The sequence below is a fragment of the Camelus ferus genome, chromosome 22 (genome assembly GCF_009834535.1).
Source record: "Camelus ferus isolate YT-003-E chromosome 22, BCGSAC_Cfer_1.0, whole genome shotgun sequence".
Taxonomy (NCBI): Eukaryota; Metazoa; Chordata; class Mammalia; order Artiodactyla; family Camelidae; genus Camelus; species Camelus ferus.
The window spans coordinates 11,656,646-11,679,289 of record NC_045717.1 but is presented as its reverse complement, the minus strand read 5'-3'; the positions used below and the strand labels follow the sequence as shown (position 1 = coordinate 11,679,289).

The 22,644-nt window shown below is 39.2% G+C and overlaps 1 long non-coding RNA gene across 1 annotated transcript in view; it reads left to right on the top strand.

Moving 5' to 3' along the window:
• Positions 1-22,644, top strand: part of LOC116659001 — a 1,275,737-nt gene that overhangs the window by 304,239 nt on the left and 948,854 nt on the right. Inside the window, exon 4 of the long non-coding RNA XR_004314259.1 lies at positions 19,239-19,489. This is a non-coding gene — a long non-coding RNA (uncharacterized LOC116659001). The remainder of the gene's footprint in view (positions 1-19,238; positions 19,490-22,644) is intronic.

Here is a 22,644-nt window from a genome sequence, read left to right as displayed (position 1 = left end):
GTATTTATAAATAGAAGACTCAATAAAACATTAACGACTGTTTTGTGCCAGGTCTATCCATGACTGAACCAAAGTGGTGATTATTATTCACATTTTACAGTTAACAAAACGGAGTCTCAGTGAACTGTTTGACCCAGGGGAAATAGCTAGTAAACGATAGTGTGTTTGTTATCTCGAACAGTAGGACACAATTATAGAGGTTTTTATAACTGTGTTCTTAATATCTTTAAGGTAATTATTAATGCTTTGGTGAAAAGAGATTTCCTGGGGTCCTTCCCAGGAACAGAGTGAGGGGTGAGTGAAAAGAATGTACAGATTAATCCATCGGTCCTATTCTCCTAAACCTTTGGATTATTTCCTCTACATTACAATGTAGGTCAACAATGAGTCCATGTTTCAGTTTACCAACTAGGGAAACTGTGAGAACCATAGCCAGCTGTTTATGTTAATACCTCAAATTCAGAATCCCTGGTGTGTATATATATATATAGTTATTAATAAATTCAATATAATCTTCCTTCTTCTCTAACCTAGCACTCTTGGAAAATTAGATAGATAGATAGATAGATAGATAGATAGATAGATAGATAGATAGATAGATAGATAGAAAGGTAGATAGATAATCTCATGATTAAAAATGTTGAAATCTATGTCATGTACATACTAGCTCTTTCTATGTAGAGCTTTGTCATCCTTTTCTTAAATTATTCCAGAATCTGATTCTAGTTAAGAGCCTGGAATCAAAGTCGGGTACTGGCATTGGGTATTGGAAGAATTCGCATCCCTTTGAAAGAGCATTGCTTCAGATTAGGTTGTTATAGGTAGTCAAGCAGAGATTGTTGTCTCTTCAAGATGCAGGATGCACGAGGGCTGTGTCAGCCGGTAGGGGGTGTTCAATGACATTTAGAGTAGCAAGGTACTCATATTCATCTGCCTCTATCCAGATAGCCCCATTCCATTCCTCAATGTTCAACCCTTTTGTAAACTGTGGCCTGGCTTTCATATGAGACCTGATGAGTCCATGAATTCGATTTGTTCTTCAACCTGCAGAATCAAAAGTTGACTATTTTTCAGGTAGATCAACCCTACAGCTATAGTAGAAAATATTTTTTAGGGCAGTCGTAGAAGTTCTGTGGTTTTCTGACCATATCTTGAGCTGAAAATCGAAAGTGCTGGTGTCAACATTTTCTTCTTCAGTGCTCTCAGCTGCGATCAGAATTAGCCGTGCTAAGTTACCACCCTTGAGTGCCTCACACCTATGCTATATTGTTGCAGGAGCTACTTCATCTGTTTCATTAAAGGCTTCTACAGGTAATAATTTAAATAGCTGTTCAACACTGAATGCTTTTGGAGCATCACTATCCTATTTTCTGCTCTGCAATGTTGTAGACACTTCCTTGAACCCTAACCGTTAAAGATTAACTATCTTACATCACCACCGTTGAAGACTTCTTTTCTAAAATTACTTCTGGTAGCACATACTGTATCTGAGATTGATCAGAACAAAGCCATAAACCCCCCCCCCAGGTACACCTGGGGGAATGGATGGGATGTAATACAGGAAAGTGGGTGCTAATAATAGGACCATTAACAAGAGTGGAAAATCTAAGGTTGGGGAAAACTACCGATATCTCATATCTGGGGTGAATTTTCATTTTTCTTTTTCAGAATGTCAAGAAATTATAGAAGCCAAAGGAATAATCAGTATAGCTTTCAGTCTAGAGTCAGGGGATTTGCTAAGGGGTTGCTGTAACTTCACACTTGAATCTACCCACCTGCTCACTGTTGCTGGAGTTAGCAACACTATTGCTTCCGCCTGCCTTTTACCTTTCAATCTAATTTGTATGACTTTCACTGGGAGAAGATAAGCTGGAAGCCTGCTGGCAGGGTGTTTTCATATAGGTTATACGTGGGAGTTAGTTACATATTGCATGTAGTCTTCAACTCCTAATTCACAACCTGACAATCGATTAAAATGCTTACTAATTACTAGCTTTTGCTATCATAAATCTTCTTCAGCAATATCACACAAAATTAACTATTCCTCTAACTGTTATAAGTACGTAAAACTACTGTAGGGTGAAGATTATCAAGGTCTATAATAAACAGATTGGTTAATTATAGCCCCCTTCTCTTGTATTAATAGAGTCCTAACTCCCCTCGGTCTACGAATTCTCTTTGTCTGAGGTATCATGCTAATGTAATGCAAGCCCTTCTTTAATTTCTGAAGACATAGGAAGGAGGGTCTTTTAAAGCTTTGTTTTCCAAAGATACAGTCATGGAATAACTGCTATTTTACACACAGGACTACATTTAGTTGTTCACGACAATACTGTGAGACAAATAACTCAGGTACATCTGCTTTACAGGTGGACAGGTTGTGGACCACTTGAACTGAGCAGCAGGCACAAACTCACAGAGTTATTAAGCGTCACAACCGCAGAGTCTGAATTCCCAACCGCTGCACGATGTTACTTCTCAGAGTGTAGATAGGATTGTATCTCCAGACTCCTACCATTGAATTTTTCCTCTCCAAACAGAATAACTCTCTCTCTCTCCCTCTCTCTATTTATATCTCTATCTGTATCTTAAAGAATCCTTCCCTAGTCTCCCCCTTAAATTTGTAAAGCCTCCCCACCTTTTCTCTGGGAATTCACATCTGTGTCTTCCTCTCAAACATTTCTTAAATTTTATTGGATCCCTTGGCCATTCCTCTCCTGGCCAACCAGTATGATAACAATATTGCTACTTACATATTTCAATTGTCCTCAGACACAACTGTTTACTCCATAAAATGGCAACACTTACCAAATAATTAAAAAACTATCTCAGGAGAAAATGCCCTCTTTTTAAAGGTTTCTTTTTTTTAATGAGGTTTATTTATTTATTTTTCACAGAGGTGCTGGGGATTGAACCCAGGACCTGACGCATGCTAGACACACATTTTACCACTCAGCCTTACCCTCCCCGCTGAAAATGCCCTCTTAGAGGACTCCTTTGTACATTATAAAGAAATGCAACTGAGAGTTGCTTGTTTGTTGTATCTATGTGTAAGACAGGATCTGAACTTGAAAGTAATAAAATAGAATTTTTAAACTGTATTTCATAACTCGGTCTTCCCCATTCATTTGGACTGAATTTTCCCTAGTTTATATAAATTAATCGTCATACTTGACTCTCCCTGTAGGTGTGTACACACACACACACACACACACACACACACACACACAAACAATTCATGCAGATACAATCGCAGTTGTTTTCTCTTTTCATCTTACATTGCTTCATCCATCCATTTGAAATGTAACAAAATTACAACACCAGCTTCTTTTAACTATGCAATGTTGATTGAATGCAGTGAATTAACTAGAGAAAGAAAATGGTGCCCAATCATTTATTGAAGTTATTGCTCAAAAGCTATATATATATATATATATTTTTTTTTTTTCCCCTAGCTACCCCTCAAAATTCTTCCCAGAGGATGTAGCTCAAATTAGTCAGCTCCAAAGGGTTAACACAAGCACCATCAAGCCACTCCTTTACCTGGCAAATTATATCACTCTTCAGCATATGTCACTCGCACAACTTTTCAACTCTTTCCTTCCTAAGATAATAGGCCCAGAAGCTGGATGATGCTGCGCTTCGGCACCTGTCATTTTGACATTTCATGCTTTCTTTAGAAAAGAGAAGTTGGTAGAATGTGAGAAAAGTGGAACTTTGACAGGTTGTCAGAATATCTTGCAGCACAAACCAACCTGCCAGCCAGCCTGTTTTCTGGTATATTTCAAAGTCTCCTAGCAAAAGAACTGAAGGTACCGACGGAAGAACTTCTTAAGTAGGAAGATTCCTTACTTTTTACAGATTGAAATTAAATAATTTTCACCTGAAATTGGTTGAAATTTTAGGCGGCTTACTTACAGTTGCATATCAAATAAAATAGAACTTGGACGAAGCAAAATTGATGAAAGTAACTTAGCTGTTCCTTCATTTGAATTTAATAGTCTTTGATTGCAGATGGGCCTCTGTTAAGTACAAAACAGTTCATGAAATATATGACCTTGAGTTTGCAACCAGCAAATAGTCAGTGTCATGTTCAAACTAAAAGGGTCTGGAATGCAGGCACAAGCAAGGGAGCAGGGAAAAATAGGTCAGGGACGATGCCTTTAAGAACGCTACCAACAAATGGAGTGCAAATGTGGGTAAGCTGTGAAAAGCCATGGGAAATGGCCGTGCAGACACATGGTCTGTAGAAAATACGTTAGTGGGGGCAAGATATCCTACCAACTCCACTTCAGTTGTGAACGTTTCCAGTTGCACAGACTGCTCAGAAGGAAAAACAAATGGTACAATATAGTGGAGTCAAATTATTGATGGGGAAAGTATTTTCTTTCTTTTATCTGAAACTGATACCAAGAAAAATAAAAAAAGAAAGAAGAAAATGTTATGTAACTCCCCTGGGACTCCTCATATCATTTTTTTAGAGATCATTTTGACTTTCCTAACATCAGTTTTTTCAGATTCCCCTTCCCTATCCCGAGTTGGTAACTATAAATCAGCCCGTAGTTCCTTCTGGTATGATTTATATGTCTTTCTATGTATACCTTTGAAGCTACTTTTAAAAGGAAGATTATTTGGGTTTTGTTTAATTGAGATTTTTATGGCGTCTAGGGGACACATGCCAACAGTTAATGGTCATCTAACTTCTGCAATAAACCTTTCATCGGTGACTATTTTTTTAAATGACAGACACTGTTAAAATCATTGCATTGTATTTAATGCAGTCTCCATTTGTGTGACACAGTGCACTCCCCTAGCGTTACATCCCCATTTTCTCTCTGAAACAAGATTTAAAGGATATAATAACCTGCCCCACTGGCTTCTAAAGGAAATCTTCTTGAAACACAACTGTTACTGTCTAAATGACTGTTTGACTGTGTGCCTTCCCCAGCACATTCAACACATTGTTTAGAACAAAGGGATGATCACTGGCAAAGGCTAGCCCCGAATCTCCTTGTTGAGAAGCAAACAAATAAATAAAACAGTTAGCTCCAACAGAGCATTTACCAGGTAGACATGGAACATAATCAATAAGAATGCCTTGAATTTGAGTGCGGCCCGGCCAGGCAAACTAAATCTCCATGTGAAAGATCAGCGATGGCACAGGTGTTAATCAATGGGTAGCTCAGGCAATTGGCAGACAGAGGATGCGTGCAGGGGAAAGCAGAGATGCTGTGACGAAGAAAGCTAGCTCTCCAAGGTTCTGACAAGTTTTAAGGCATGTCCATTCTTATTGTAAGCATTTTTCTTAAAGCAACGAGAGGGGATCTGCTCCTTAATACCAATAAACCCCTGATTCTAACAGAACTTTCTAAGCAAATGTGAGCCTATCCCTAAAAAATCATTATTCTTTCCATCTGACGATTTTATTTCTGAACATTCTGCTTTTCACCTGATAGCAAAATATAATGCATTTGCCTAAGTCCTTGCAATTCTGTTCATATATATTAAACTGTTACCTGGAGGACTTTTTTTTTTCATTTAAAGTTTTTGCATTAACTGTCTCTTTTGCAACTCAGCCTCTTCTTGTTAGTTGGCATGCATTGTATTTTCTTTTTTAGGATGATTCACTCCACACATACACATATATATATACAGTTGTTTGTCATTTTTCTATTTTTTAATGAGGAGTGTATGTGTCAAAAAGTCTACACTGTGATTCAGGAGACCCAGATCCTAATTCGTTTTGCAAATATGGGATCTAAAAAAAAAAAAAAAATCACTTCACTTTCTGAATGCTTGTTTTCAAATCTATAAAATAGTAATAATATTACTGACTCATAGTTTATTGTGAAGTGTATGGGATTATATTTATATAATATATAAAATGATACCTGAAAATCGGCTAATGTCTAATAACCTGGGAGGAATTGAGACCTGATTCACTCTTTGACGTATTATGCTCAGGGAACCTTGTACTTTTCTTTATTCCTCCGATTTCTGAGCATAAGCCATTCCTGTGTATCTATTAAGCACCAATAATTAACTATTAAATTATTAAGTATCATATCTGTTTATTAATTCTCCCATTATGTTTCTGTCCTTTGGAACAGAAACTGGTTATGACAGTTAACTTACACTAAGTTATATGTGTCTATAAACTTCATTTTCAAATGCTATAAAAACCTGTGGAAGTCTCATCACTCTTCCTTCACCAATAAGGAAACTGAGGCAATGACTGTTTAATTAATTGATCTGACTATGAGTAATTGGAAGAGTCGGTGTTCAAATTCTTGTGAGTTTGATTTAAGAGCCTGAACCACACAGCTTCCTTCCCATCAGCTTCTCCATATCTTATCCTTCCCCCACTGTTCACACTGTGTCCCACTTTCCAAAGTTTTCTCTTTATAATTCTGCCAACTACAATCCTATGTATTTTATTATCTGATGTTTGATATGTTTTAGGCATGTCTCCCTATATAGACTGTGTAGAACTTCAGGGAAGAGTTCATGTCTTCAAAGTTGATCTACCTGCCTTAGGAGCAGACCAATAGCAAGCAGTATTATGTGGACCTGATACTAGGAATCAAGACTTTTCTGAAGCATATGGTTCCTATGTGAGACTTCTAATTGTGGAGAGTGTTAAAAGACTTCAAAGAAGCTCATTTCAGTAGAGCTGTAGATGCCCCTACTATGTGTATATTATCTTGTTGGAAAAATAGGGGTAAGAAAATGAATGACTTCTCTTCTCTTTCCTGCTGTCCTGCTCATCAAGTCCTCTCTGTTGCCCAGAGACTCTTTGGGAGCCAGATGCATATTTCAGATATGCTCAAGTTTTCTGCAGCCTTGCGTCTGAAATTTGTCTCTATTTTAGTAAGTTTTCATGCCATAAATGGCTTTGTATATGTGCATCAATGTAGGGCTCTTAACAGCAGAATAAGGAATAGATCAAACTGAATAACTACGAAGAAAAGCCTTGAAAAATATACAGTGTACAAAAACAGGCAAATAGAGGCAGTTGTGAGTCTGGAGGGCCAATGTGGTGGGTGGAAAGTAGCAGTAACCTTCCCGATGGTTATCTCCATTGCAACTGGAAAAGGGTAGGAGACCATGTAGATCAGTGCATCTAGTTCCACCAGTAAAGAAGAATGTAGCCCACAAGCAATGAGACCTGGTGTGAGTTACATAGGAAATCGAAGTCTCTAGCCACCAGAGAGTCTTAGTGAAGGGCACTTTTTTGGACAGACTTAGGGAAGAAGCAGGCTAATTGGGTAGAAACAAAGGAATTACATGGGTCAAGGCACATGGACAAGAAAAATTCTGGAGCAGTACTGCAACCTAGGACCCATGGCTCATATAGGGCACCCTGGATGGAAGGGATAAGATGTGAGGAGAGGTGATGTGTGAGAAAAGATGTGAAAAGAAGAGTTACCAGATTTCCTTAGGGAGTCTCCTCTCAGTGGATCCTGGGTCTAGAGTTCATGGTAATTGCAAGTGTCTTAAAATGGTGGGGTGGTCAAGCTCTGTATATAATCCCTGCCTCTGAGAAGGCTGAATAACACTTCAGATGGAGTCACCAGTGACTTAGCTCTGAAAACATGATGTGGAAAGAGCCAGGAGAAAGTAGTGTGGCAGCCCATAAAAAGGCATCCAACTTCAGCTCCCAGAGCACCTCAAAAATTGCAGCCTCTAAAACAGCTGTCAGCCACAGCAGAGGGAGAGTTGACTTCCTTGGCAAACAGTCTCCTCCCTTTTTTTTTTTTTTTTTTCTTTCTTAGAGCAAGCTGATAAAATTTTTGAGTAATTTTTTATTAAGTTTTTTAAGCTATAAGAAGCATATTTGGACCAGTGCAATTCTATATTCTATACCCATGATTGGTTAGGGAAGAAAGACAACTCAATAAGAGTATTTGTCCAAAAGACTACATAGATAGATTCAAGATACTTTAAGGAAATTGATTATTATCAAAACATGTTAACTCAGTGATTACATTATCATAGCATCAAAAATTTTGAGTTCTGACTCGATATCCCCACCTGCAAGCCCCCGCACCACTGACCATCCCAATCTCAAGCTCCATAGTTTCCTCCATCTGTTATTTTAGTTCCACAGAAACGATAACTTCTACACTTTCTCTTTCTCTGCTTTCTTTCCATTCAGGGACAAATGGGAAATTTGGGCCTGATTTTAAGAGTCACTTAAACCAAATCATACAAAATCTTTTACGTTCATTTAAAATCTTTATCTTGTGTCTTTTTGAGCCAGTACAAAAGGAACAGCTTTAATCAAAGCTTTCAATATTGTGACTTATATATGTGTTCTTCGTCCAGAGTTCTTGATTCACAGATCCCAAAACCGTTGGAATTTCCTAGTCTTCAGAGTGTTAATTTGCAAGTGTTTTTTATTACATCAATGAGGTGACTTTTGGAAGGCACCTGAGGATGGGGGCTGGTTGCCAGTGGAGCCATTGTGCAGTCATGTAGGACTAAAATCTTAACTTGTGGGTGGCTATGCTATCTTTGAGTGGATATTGTCAGAATTGGGTTGAATTCATAGATACCAGCTAGGTGTCTGAGAATTGCTTGTTGGTGTGGGGAAATCACACCATCCACACCCCAAATATGCCAGAAATTCGGGTCCCAAAACACCTCAAAAGAATGCTTAATATAGTCATTTGCATTCACACATGACCCATGAGATTTCACTTAAATTACAGTTAAAAAAAAAAATCACATGCTCTCTGTGGCTCTTTAAGAAAGCATAATCTTTCTTGGTGATACAGCTTCTATCTGTGTTTCATCATTACACAAAGTTTACTCGTTTCTATCCCTGTATTTTCCTGGGAAGAGGAGTGGAGGCGAAAGATGATTGTATGCTATTTTTGAGCATTCAGTCCAACAGACGTTCTTTTTTGGGAATAGACAAAATTCTCGTACAGATTATTTTATGGTATCTAAAGAGAGACCGTCCACATAAAATTTTGTCTTAAAAAACTGCAGTCCTCAAATCCATCGAACCTTCTCAGACCTCCCAGATGATTTTATGCTGTATTATAATGATTATATTGTCTCTCTCCGTAACTTTGAATTTCTTCAGAGCTAGTTCTACATCCACCTTTTTTTTTTTTTTTTTTTTTGTAAATCGCTTGACACAAATTTTGGCCCCATAGTAGGCACCCAATAAAATCTCGTAGAATATATGAATTATACCATGGCCTAAAAGGCTGATTCCATTGCTGCTGCATTGCTCACTGAGGGGGAGGGTGAGATACTTGTGGATATTGGCCCCACTTTAGTTTTACTTCTTCGGTGTTACCCCTCCGTCTCACCTCCTTCTCCCTTCATCGGCTCTGTCAGTTGTCCCTAGACTCCAGAGGGCGGAAAGAACTTGCTCTATCAGGATCAATATTTCTCCAAGTTTTTTTTGCTTCACACTTGAACTTCCTCTTTAGAAACTCAAAAGTGAAAAAGTCTTTGGACTCACTGCCTGGTAATTGTGTCCACTTGACTAGTTTCTTAGAGAGGAATGGCTCACTAGGTAATAAGGAATAGAGTCGAGTGGAGGCGGGGAGCTGATGGATAAGAATATATGTCTATCTGTCTCCTTTATGTTACTATTGAGTGAATGAAGATTTCTATAATTTTAACAATAAAAATGCATAACATACTGTTAAAAAGTTTATGTGGAAAAGGCCTTAAATCATTAGCTGTTATGGCCAAGTAAGTGACCAAGACTTCTGTGTTGACTCTCCAGCTGAGAACTACCAGAGTCATTGCAGAGTCTGGTCATCTGCAAAAGGGAAAAATAAAAGGTACAACAGTCTAGCAACTGTGTCGGGGTTTCCTGCCCTCCATTCGCTCATGGTGCCCTCTGCCACATCTTTCAGTACCTTAAGCCTGGTTATCTTCAGGGCAGGGAGACCTCCGTGCTGGAACTTCCCCTGATATCAGAGCATGAGCACAGACTTCCTATAGGAAAGATCAAGCTGCCCGTCACCTGCAAAATGTGTTTGTTCCAGTCTGAGAGGGCTGGAGTCTCTGTGATGGGGACATCATTAAAAGGCACAGAGAAGCTAGAGTCAACTTTGGAGGTACTCGTAGCAAATCAAAACAGTTTTTTGTTGTTGTTGGTGGTTTTTTTTAAATAAAACTCACTTCATTCTGAAAGATTCCAAAGAGCCAGGCAGACTGCATGGCTTAGCAACAGTGGAATACTGATAACTGAAATCGTTCACCCTACCGCATTGCAGAAAGGAGGAAATTTAGGGCAAGGACACAGAGGTGGCCCCTGCTCCTCTGCAGTGCCATGTAGCCTTTCATGTCCCCACAGAATTTGCTTTTTAAGGCATTATCTGAAAGACGCACACATTCTAAATTGTGCAACACTCAATTTATCTACCTTGGAAGGATGAATGGTCGAGTGCGTCCTGCTGAGATCTGAGCCTCTGCGTCCAGGGATCCGAAACGTTTGAACCAGCGGCTGAGACCACTCAGCGACTCTCCACCCTCCAACAGGACGGCCTCTCTGCACAGGAGTTTCACTCCACCAGCCATTTCCCCTTCCACCCTTGTAGCTTTCCAGGAGCTAAACAGAAGTCAAAAGGAAAACATTTTTTAAAAAGTAGACAGGTTACCCCCTCAGAATTTTCTGTGCATCAGAGTGCTATTAAAATCTTTGTGTTCTTTGTGGCAACGTGACAGACACCATGGAAAAGCAGCTCAAGACGAAGTGAATGCCTCTGATTCAATTTCTAGATGAAGGACAGAGGCTCAGGATGCTGGGCTCTCAAGTCCCAAATGCAAGTCTTGTTGATTCTACCTCAAAAATGTACACAAATATATCTCCTCTTCTCCATCTTAACTGCCACCAATGTAGTACAAGCCAGCGGCATCTCCAGTGAATTAGACTTCCTAAACAGATGGTATCACCTCTCTTTTTAAAACATTGTGATTTTTTTTTATTTACTTAGAAGAAAATATTAATTCCTTTATGTAGCCTACAAAGCCCTGTATGTCCTGGCCCCAGACTGTTTTTCTGACCTGATTTTCTATTGCTCCCCCTACGCATTATACTCCTATGACCCCTTTCTTCCACCCCGCAGACACACCGAGCTCATCCCCACCGCAGGGCCCAGGCACTAGCTACCCCTTCTACCTGGGACTCTCCCGTCCCACTGTGAAATGACTGGCTCTTCTTCTCTCATCAGTATCGAGCTCAAGTCTCAGATTCTCAAAGGACTTTTACCCAACAATCCTACCAAGTATTGTCTTCTCCCCTATTACTTTTATCACACAATCTTGTTTTTTCCCCCCATTACTATTTCTACCATCTGGATTAATTTTGCTTACTTTGTTAATATATAGTTTCACCCACTAAAAATAAATTGTTTATATAAAGAGGAACTCTACTTCTCTTGTCCATTGCTCTATCCCCAGGACACAGGACAGTTCCTGGAGCCTTGTAAGGTTCAAAATTGTATTGGAGAGAAGGCAAAACAAACTAAAGAAAAAAATGGAAGTTAGGATTAAGAGTCAGTCTCTGCTATATAGTAAGTTCTGCTGCATAAAAATTATAATGCATCAAGTAATTTTTCACAAATTGTTTAGTGAAGAAAAAGGCATGAAAAAGCAATTTGTATAGTAATAGCACATTGGACATTTATTTGCATGCCTGCATGCATGCACAAATATGTTTTGTGAATAGTGTAGAAAGTACGTTGAAAGAAAATTCACATCAGTATTTTGACTTCATTCTGTAGTGTTTTCTGTTCCTTCATTGTCTTAATTTTCAAGACAATAAACGTATAGTACTTCTGTTGTAAAAAGTTACCTTACATCTACAGACCTGCTTTGCTCAAGACTCTTAGTTGCAAACACAGAAATGCAACTCAAATTGGCTTAAGCAAATCAAAGTTTTTACTAGATTATGCAGCTGTTTTGCCAAAAGGCCAATGGTGCCACAGCCCTTTTACCTTTATTTGGTCTTGCATCTTGTATTTTGGCAAAACTTTCTCCAAGAGATGGAGAATGTGACTGCTAAATGCCTTCAGGTTTACATTTTTGACTTGAAATTAAAATTCAAGTGGAAATTAAATTTAAAGCTGCGATGCGGAAGGAATTCTCTTCTCCACTAGCTTCAACAACAACACAAATCTGTAGAAATGGCCCTGGTGGGGCAGGTCTGGATATCCAGACCTCTGAATGACCTCTGAACCGGTCATTGTACCTTCATCAGGGCCACATGCCTGTCCTTAGATGAGGAGTGGGAGTGACAGGGAAGTACCAGAAAGCATTAAAAAATAAATAAATAAAGTCATCAAACCCTTTTCACCACTAATTTAAACTACTTCTGCAACTTATAAATTACCTTTTTAAAAGAGATGCTCTGGGGTTGGTTTTGTTTTAAGACCGGGACCTGTACCCAAGTCCTACCACAATCACTTACGGAGCCGGAGGGGAGATACAGGAAGTCGAAATTAGAAAAATCAGTTCTCCTCCTGAAGTAGAGGTTTTCTGTATAATTTGGAGAGGTCTCTGAATTCACTGAAGGTCCTCCATATATTTCCTAGGTGGGGTTTTTCAGGGTCCATAAACAGCACACTCCTTTCCCTCTTTAGATTAAGAAATAGGTATACGATTCAGAGAGACAAATATCAACATATCAACTTTATAACTAAGACTGGAAGGCTAGCAAACTGGAGGATGTGACTGATATGGGAGGTCATTTAGGCTTGATAATCCTCGAAATCAGATATACCCATCCACCCCTTCGCAGACTGCAGGGGACAACTTCACCTCAATGACCCTCATACCAGAGCCTGCTCTGTCAAGATTCCTTATAGGTGGGAGAGCAAACCAGAATGTGTGTTCTCTGCATCAGTCATACTGAGAAAGAGAACTGGTGAGACTTGCATGACCAACCCCTACTCTCAAGCTACCAATCAGAAAAGTCAGTTCAAGTTTGAGGGGTGTGTATATATATATATATATATATATATATATATATATATATATGGCTAAGATGAAATCAGAAACTTTAAAGATAGCATCCCTAAATAGAAATAGAAGCTAAGTCTGAAGGAATTTGCCTTTTTAATACCCTAAATTTTAATTACCAGACTAGATTCCCCTGTTACTAGTCTATTTCTGTTTTTTTTTTTTAACCCTTATACAATTTTGATGTGTATTTTCTATTACATACTATGGTCCTTCCAGAGCCTCTACTGAATTTTGACTCAGAAACTAAAAATGGATCTGTTTGAAATGTTCAAAGCCATATCCATCGGCACCCTTGCAGCTCCACATAATAAACTGAACACAGGAGCAATGGCGCTATTAAGTTGGTGGAATCACTGATTTTTTTCCTACGTGTAATGGTCACATTAAAAGCTGAGGTTTTCAACAGATATAATATTAAGTAATTCAGTGCTTTATCAAACTAACAAAGAACCTGTGACCTTCAGTGGGAAATGTTTATTGAGAAATGGCTAGGAATGTAAGTATTTTTACCACACATTTTATTTTGGCAAAAGCATCCTATTCCACTAGTCAAAATAACATCTCCAGCTTGACTGCACTGTCTGCATGTCTTACATAGAAGGAGTAAGAAATGTTAATGCAGAAACAATAAGTTGATCAAATTCTTTTATTACTTGTTCTGTTTATTTAACTGTAAGGGGGAAATGTGCTTAGAACATCCTGCCATGATCATTGGTTCCCAAATGCTATTTCACAGTCCCACTGTATTAAGACCACTTAGGGTTTGCAAAGTACAGACACTTAAATCCAAGGTCAGATATATGGAATCCCAAAGGAAGGCCAGTAATTTTGGCAAGCACTCCAGATGATGTGGATGGGCAGAAACATTGGGAAACCATGACAATCAAATGGGATTCTGGGTCAGAGGTCGTTCTGGGCTGCTTTTGTTTCTTCTTCCTTGTATGTTTTTCTCCCTTTGATGTGCATTCCCTCCCGCATAGTCATGGAATGCCTGTGCTTAAGAGGCTTTGTGAGATGATTTAGTCTAATCTCATCACTGAGGGGTAAAGTGATGCGCGGGGACATGACTCAGCTGGCAAGTGCCTAGCTGGCTTTTGACCTTGCTGCCGTCATCTTTCTTGAGCCTTTCTTTGGAAATATTGTGGTGAACTCAGTATCATTAAGATATAAATGACTGACACAATTTAACTTTATTAACCAGAAGTATTTGTTATTTTGGCAAAAATCAATGACTTTGAGGTAAAGAAAAAAAAAAAACAAACCTGAATTTGTGGAGTTTTAAGATGCAGAGGAAAAGGGGAAAAAGAGAAGGAGGAGAGAATACTGAGGAATAAACTCTTAAAACTCAAATTTCATATAGTTTGTAATCTTCTCTTCATCAAACCAGCTCTCTTTGCAGGGTTTCATGACTGACCCAGAGTGTTGATAAATCTTAAAAACATTACACCATATTAATGCATTCTTTCTAAGTCTTTTGTCCATCTATAAGTTCTTTCACCAAAATGAAATCATGATATTCCTGCTGTTCTGTAATCTCACTTTATTTCGTTCAAAAATAATCAAGGATATCTTTTCAGCCTTCTATCACAAGGTTTTAAATATCTGTATAATACTCCATTACATAAAAGATACCATAATGTATTTATTCAATCCTCTATTGTTAGACATTTATTTTTCAAGAGTTTGCTAACACAAACAATATTGTGATAGATATTCTAGAAAATCTTATATATCCATGAGGATTCCTTAGAATATATTTCTAAAAATAAGAATTATTAGAGACATGAATGTAGACAGGATTAAGTAATGATAATAAAAAATTCTAAGTGATTGTTTTTTAGAGAACAATGAATTTCAGATAATTTGCCTATTTTGGAAGGGAAGATAAATTGTAGGAATGAATGTGTGTGTCTGTGTGCGTGTGTTGACAAGTGCATTTAGAATGAAAATGAACATGTCAAACGTTTACAAAGGGCTAATATTTTAAAATTAAAAAATAAATGGGAGCAGATTATATAGTCAACATCACAGATTTATCTCTGTCCATCTATCATCTATTTAATTTTCTCATTATCTATTCCTCAAACCAAATACTTCTGAAATGAATTCTACAGATCAGTGGCAATCTTCAGAAAATAAACTCTCATTTTCAAAAAGAAATCTATGTGAACTGTCATCAGGTAGACAGCCTTTCGAAATCTTCATGGGAGAATAAAATATAAATCTAGATGGGGGATCTAAAGAGCCAATGAAAATGGCTCTTTTTAAATGGCTTCTTTAAAAATATTTTTTATGGAAACATCTGTTTAAATTTGAGAGTAGGAAAGAAACACAAAACAAAACTGAAGTGATAATAAAGGGTCAAGAGGAAAAACAAAAACCCTGAGTGAGATATCTTGTTAGAAGGAATACAAGAATTATCATCCTCTAAAAGGACGATGATTTGGAAAGTAGACTGAATTGACTGGGAGAGAAGTTGTCATTCCATATAAATGACCTGAGTAATTTAGTGCAAATGTTTTCTTGAAAGACTATGCCTTTTGAAAATGAAGGGGAAAAAAATGGTAATTGGTTAAGCGCTTGGGGAGATTTATAATTCCCCCAGAGAATCTGACAATACGGCTGAGACATTCAGCCACAATCAAAGCTTCGGTGTTGTATCCTTGGACTTTCTAAAACCTGGACGTGGAAATTAGACGCTGAGATGTATGGAGTGTGGTTGAAAGGAAATTGGATGGGGAATAAGGAGATTTGGTTTCAGCCTTGCCTCCGCTGCTCTATTAGTTGAGTGACCTTGGAAAAGTCAATTAAGTTTTCAACGTGTAGAGTTCTTATTTGAATGGAAATAGTTGATGAAATTGTAATTTATAAATCAGGAATGCAACTTAGTGTTCAGCATGCCGTCGGGCACCAAGTTGGTGTTCAGTATCGCTTTTTCCTGAATCAAAACGATTTTGGTGAGTGTTTTTATTTCATCATATGTAAGGAAGTTGGGGTTTTTTTTCCTCTTTTATGTATTCTTGAGTTCCTGCTATTTCCCTTTTTAATGCTGTATTTGCTTAATAATTTATCGGTTTTGCTGGGAGAAATGCAGAGCTGACCATGTAAAAATAAAAAGTACCTTTAAAGTGAGCCTGTAGGATCTGGGAGCTTCACATATGGATCTGTATTCAGGCTGAAACCCAGACATGTACAAGACTGAGGTTGGTATAGAATATTAAGGACGAAACTGGGAAAGAGAGAATCTATACAGAGTTTGTTTGAATGCTAATACATCATGAAATCACTGCTTTTTGGCTATTGGGATTTGCTGCCTAAGAAGTCTGCGGTTCAACAAAGAACAGGGTTCCCTACAGAACTCCTTATTCCGGCTCTAACCAACGCTCTAGGAGGAAAAAGGCAGAGTAGGTGTTAGGAAAGAAAACTGAGGAGATCTCAGGAATTGGGGAGGGATCCCTTGTTCTAGAATCTTACATATGTATAGCTGTTATTTTAATATTAATCAAGCCTTGGTGGCTGAATCCTGCTGGCTCTGTGAACACGACTCCTATCCACACAGCTGGTTGTTGAGTTAATATAGTTCTTTTATGGGTCCCCTTGTGCTCTTTTGATACTGTTTTCTGCATGCCGCCTCCCTACTGCATCCTGAGTGAAGTCACCGTACCTCTCTGAATTTAATGTGCTCTGACATGGGCATGTTCAGAACGGAAGATGCTGTGCTGATACAGGAAACGAGATCCATGGGAGGCGGTGCCTTCATTGCTTCGCCCCCTGCCAGGAGGCTGCGGGGAACCTCCCCAGAAAGAGCTGATGAAGAGGGAAAGCACACAGGCCACCTGGGCTCTGTGTAAGGAGAAGTGGAATCCAGAAACAACTCTTCCCAAGCGAGCATCTCTAGCTCTGTGGCCTCCCCATAAATCCTCACTGTGGAGTGAAACTGATTTAACAAGATATCTCCATTTCCTCTGAACAGCGGTGAAAATATTCCTACAGGACTTTATTAAGACAGACCCCAAAGTACTCATCAGGCCAATAAAAGAGAGGAATCCTGCTGTGACCTTTCTACCCACAACCCCACTGCAATTAAAGAAGAAGCCAGTATCCAAGCAGATAGGTAACTTGATAAGCACACCAGGCGTCTGCCCATGCCCAAGGCCACCTTTTGAAAGGAAAGAGCCATTATTTTTTCCAATGGTACAGAAAAGAAGCTGCAGGACATACAGGCTAAATTGAAAAGGCCTTAGAAGTACCTTAGGAGGTTAACAGTATAACCTGAAGCCAGGTTCCTATCAGTTAGGAATTCAGTATTTTGGGGGGAATTTGATGAGGTCCAAGGGGATGTTTGCAAAGGGGAACTGTGATTGGCCCTCTCACTTGGCAGTTGTTTGGCATCCTGTGCAGAGCTTGTAAGAAGTTCTTTATTTTCCATGTGGATCCTGGCACTCCTAACGCAATATGTGCTCCATGCCAGTATGAACCGGGATGTAAATCACAGCATTTTCATTTCAGTAATGGGTTGAGGGGAAGGCGGGCTGGGGAGACATGATGTAGGGGCTCAGTTCTTATTAGGAAACACAAAATAGGAATTTGATTTTTCTCTTTTTTTCCTTCAAAAGCAAAAATTTGGCCAAAGTTTTAGATTCAGAAATAAGCCAAGTCCTGCGAATTAGTGGAGTGCATCATTATGGGCTGGAAAGTAATTACTCCCGAGCTTGCTCTTGGACTTTCCCCTGACTCCCCATTCCTAACTCTGCTTTACAGTGTACCTGGTGGGAAATCTTCTTAATCCTCATTCGTGGGTTTCATTTGTTAACCCTAATGAGGGTTTGGGGATTTAAGACTCTTTGTCGTCCTTCAACTCGGTTAGTTTCTTAGAAAGGAAAATAAGAGGGGAAGATCACCTACATTTCCCTCTGATCTTGGGAAGTGTTAACGACAAAAATTTTCTCTATGGCTCACAGTTCAATTTCACACTCTGTACAAGGCTATCTTAGTGCTCTGGGGTTCCACAGATCAATTTCGACTGTGTATTTTTCTGTCTTTGTTTGCATTGTTCTTTTACCCAGCTGCAAGGCTCCTTTTCTTTTAGCAAAATGTCAAATGGTGGCGAATTTGCTCAATTAGCTTTGCAAATGTGTGTTTGACTTCCTGTGGCATTTTTTCTCTTCCTTTCTTTGTTGTGTGTTTCTTCTATTTCAAAGCGGGACATCAAATATATTCTTCTTTTGAACGAATTAGCATTTTAATTCATAGGTGATAGTCTGCAGTTGTGTTTCTGATTGTGTTTTTAATTAAAGGACAAATACACATGCATTCTTCTCCCATTTGATTCAATTATTTTGGAGGTGAGGAAAATACTTAAATTTCAGCTGCACTGAAGGTAATATTTTGACATAAAATAACTTTATCACGTAAAGGAGCTTAATCAATGGCTTGTGCGTGGCCGACGAACGACAAAACCACTCTTTTGCCATCTTGTTTTCATCAGCCTTTATAATTCTAGTGACAGGATCTGAAAACAAGTGCAAAGAAACAATAAATCTTTTTGTTGATGTATCACAGGGATTGGAAAGGTTTATTTGTTCTCTAATAAGATAAAATCCACAAAGCAATTTTTAAAATGCTTCCTAGGGATTCTGGATTCTTATTTAAAGGGAGGAGGGGAGAAGACAGGCTGGGATCAGAGTAATGGAGGTAAAATAGGAAAATGTGTGAATCTCACCCCCATCCCTCCTCTCTCATGGAATCCTTTGGCATTTGAGTACGTTTTGGCAACCACGAAACAATAGTTTATTACCCTCATGAATCTCTTAGACCTCCTCTTTTTATAGCTAATGCTGGTAAAAAAAAAAAAAATAATAATAATGTTTGTCCCCTTTTCCGTTTCCCTCAAGTGGAAAAGAGGTGGGTACAACACATGAGATTCAGCTGGAGGTCTTCAAAGAGCCACTCCACTGCTGGTGCCTGGCGCCTCTTGTCTGTACCAGGATTTAGTTGCTTTGAAGTTAATTCAGAGATTATATTTGAAAAATTCTTTAAGTGAGAATGTGTATTATACCTTTTCCTAAAGTCCTCTGGAACATCTGGGTAAAATGAAGCTAAGCGGTCCCCTAGTGTCCATTTCAACCACGGGGTAAGAGACGAGCTGTAGTTTTTGAGGTTCCTTCTTCTGTTACTGATCAACAGGACGGTGGAACCATTGACAACAAGGCTTTTGTCTCTTTCTTTCCTCTCCCCATCAGACTTCAGTTTGGCTCCCCTGACCCCAGCTTGAAAAAAAGAGACTTTCCATCGTGGCATGGCTCATGAAGTTAGCAGACACACCTGAGGCGCACGGCGTCCCGCAGGGAGCTAGTGGGCTAGACTCTCCAGGTGCTATCAGTGAAGTATCGCGTGAAGCCGTGGTAGTAAGAGCGCTTTCCCCAGCCTCAGAAGAAGGGTGCTGGCCACGGAGGAGGGAGGAGGCTCGCTGCTGAACGGAAATTTGCTCAAGGTTAGTAGCCTGTTTGGTATCTTTGGTTTGGGAGAACCTTTCTTTTCCTCTGTAAAAGCACTGTGCTCCCCAAAGTAGGGGGGTTGGTGTGCAGAGTGAAAACAGTAGATGAGCTAATGCATTGAGCAGGCTGCTGTGAGCAGGTCTTATCTGACCTCAGCCTGAGGAGGAGGAGAGGTTGGGTGAGCCCAAAAGAGATGGGAATGGAAGAGCCTTGTGTGTTTCTCCCCAAAGAGCCAATAACCTGTAGAAAAATGTATGTAAAGCCGTCATCATCTGAGTAGCCGGCTGTTTAAGAGCAGACAAATAAGACTGAAATCCCAGGTTTGGGTTACAAGTTTTCCGAGGTAACGTCTTCAGTTCAGTGCTAAAATCTTGTCGTATGTGAAGTTAACCTTTTTTTTTTTTTTTTAAATAACTTAAAAACATTAAAGTAGTCAACATGTTGAAAATAAATACTTCGAATTCCTTATGCTTAATTCAAATTTAATAGGTTTCTATTTTGAACTAAATGTAAGATTGCGGGAATAATGAGGCCATCATTTTTCATTGCTCGGGGCCTCTGCATATCTGCAAGTCTCCTTGTGTGAGATGTTATTAATTTAAAGTGAGTCTAATTGTAATAAAGTTTGCCGCTCAAAAGAGTTTTCAACTTAAGTTCATTGTGTTAAATAAAATAATGGCCTAAGAATGAATAGATATCCATTTTTATCTTGAAGGGCAAACAATGACTAAATTAATTAAAGATTATTAACTGTCAAAAGTCACGCCCAAGATTGCATTAATTTATCAGCTCCAGCCTTCTCTGCTGATTTCTTGCTGTGTCTATGAGTTGTAAGATGTAATTTTGTTTGTTTTTCTTAAACTATTTTGTACCTCCTGTAACGAAACAACAGAAAAACCTCTTAAAATAGAGAACAGTTTTTTTTTTTTTAATTTTAACTTATGTCCTCTTTTAATATCTAAGGTAGTGGACTATTCATTTACAAATCTAAGACTTTTTTTCTTTTTACTCTGTTATGGAAATTGAGAATTTCTCCCAGCAATGAAAGACAGTATCAACTGTTAAACATGGGTGTGGTCGAGTCTTGGTGTGTTTATTTCAGTAAATACTCTCATTTAGAAAATTCAGTTGCTCAATAGATTACTAATGAAAAGGCCAATAGGTAAATATTTGAAAATGTATTCAAATATATTTATTGAGGTCTTACCATATGCCAGGTTCAGTTCCGGGTAGTGGAAACGCAGCCGATAGTAAAACAGGTTAAAGATGTCTACTCTTCCTGAGTGCACATTATGAAAACAGGAATGTGATAATAAACTACGACTGTACTCTGGGGAAAAAAATACGGAGCACAGAACAGGGATGTGATGGTGCCAGAGGCATGGGAGAGGTTGGAGGTCAAGTTAGAGTGTAAAACAGGTGAAGGTAGGCCTCACAGAGGAGATGAGATCTCCGCAAAGAGCAAGACGGGTGTTGGTGAGGGTGTGGAGAAAAGGGAGCACTGGGGCCCTGTTGGTGGGCGTGAAAATGGGTGCAGCCACTACAGAGAACACTACAGAAGCGCCTCAGAAATGAAGATTAGACTACCACCCGATTCAGTGACTCCCTTCTGGGTGTTTATCCAAGGAAAAAAAATACTCTAGCTCAAAAAGATACCTGCACCTGTGTTGCTGAAAGATCGCCCCCCTCCCCGAGTCCCTGATAAGCCAAATTAAAACTCAGAGACAGGGTCTTGGAGCTTAGAAGCAAAGAGACAGCTTCATTGCTTTGCCAGGCAAAGGGGACTCAGAGCAGTCTAATGCCTTCAGCACTGTGACCCCACCTTGAAGATGATGTAGAGTGGTTAAATAGCCATAGCTCAAACAATAAGACATCGACAGCAATCAACAGAATCATCACGCAGAGTGATGTCATGCTGCCTCCAGGTGGCCAATTCCGTAGAGGCTGGCGGTTGTCACTTTCCCAGTCTCTTTGTCGGGTAAGCGCCCAAGGTGTGGTCTTCTCAGTATGTAGCCTGTTTTGTAAGGTTTCAATTCCGTGACCTTCTCCCTGGAGAGCAACTCAGAAAGTATGATTATTACTTCAGATTACTGGAGTAAAGCAGAAAGAGTAAAATTAATAGCTTTGTTTTAACAGCGGGCCTGGAGCTGTGAGCAGCAACTGGTCAGTTGACCATTTTAAGCACAAGCATAAGAATAAACAATCTTTTAGCCTAAATGTGGCCATTTTATTAATTCTTCTTCACCTGCATGTTTATTGCAGCAGCATCTGCAATAGCCAAGATAGAGAAACAACCTGAATGTCAAGTATTGGACGCATGGATAAAGAAATTGTGATATGTATTTGAATATTACTCAGCCATACGAAAGAAAACATATACTATATGATCGCTCTTACATGTTGTATCAAAAAACAAAAACAAACACCACCAGCCTATGGGGAGAACAGATGGGTGGTTGCCAGAAGCTGGAAGTAGGGGGGGAATGGGAGAAATCCGTGAAATGTTTTGTTTTTGTTTTTTTTTAGGTTACATACATAATTGAATAAGTCATAAATAATAATAAATAAATTTTAAATAATAATAAATTGTGGGGAGAGCAGAACTCTAAGCAGGTTATGTTGTTTTAGAGCCGGAAGCCAGGGGATGAGGCTTTTGGGATGAAATGGTCCAAGTCTTTATGGCTGGTCTCTCCCTTGTCCTTTAGTTACTGGATGGATGGTCATTCTTTTACTTAAGAACAGCTGAGGTTTAACACATTCCAAATGCAATTTACTCATTGGTGACCTCCCAGGACAGTGTGGCTAGGGTAGAGAAAGGGGAAGTTCATGGACGTGAGCCAGAAGGGAGCTTAGAAATCACCTTGTCTAACTCTCTGAAATGACACAAGAGGGGCCTGAAGGGCTTAAGTGATTTGCCCAAGAAGTCAGTGACAAACCCTGGGCTGGAGTCTGACTCTCCTGACCTGCCCTTGGCACCTCCCTTCCCCAGCAAATCCTTGTGATGACCATCTCTGAATGTCACACAGATCATAAGTATTTGGGTATTTGGGCAAGTACACAGAAGTTTTGATGAAAACCTAGGGGAAACTGTAGAGGTCCTGTGGTAGCAGGTATGCGGGAACCTGTTTTTAATCAATATAATTGAAACAGC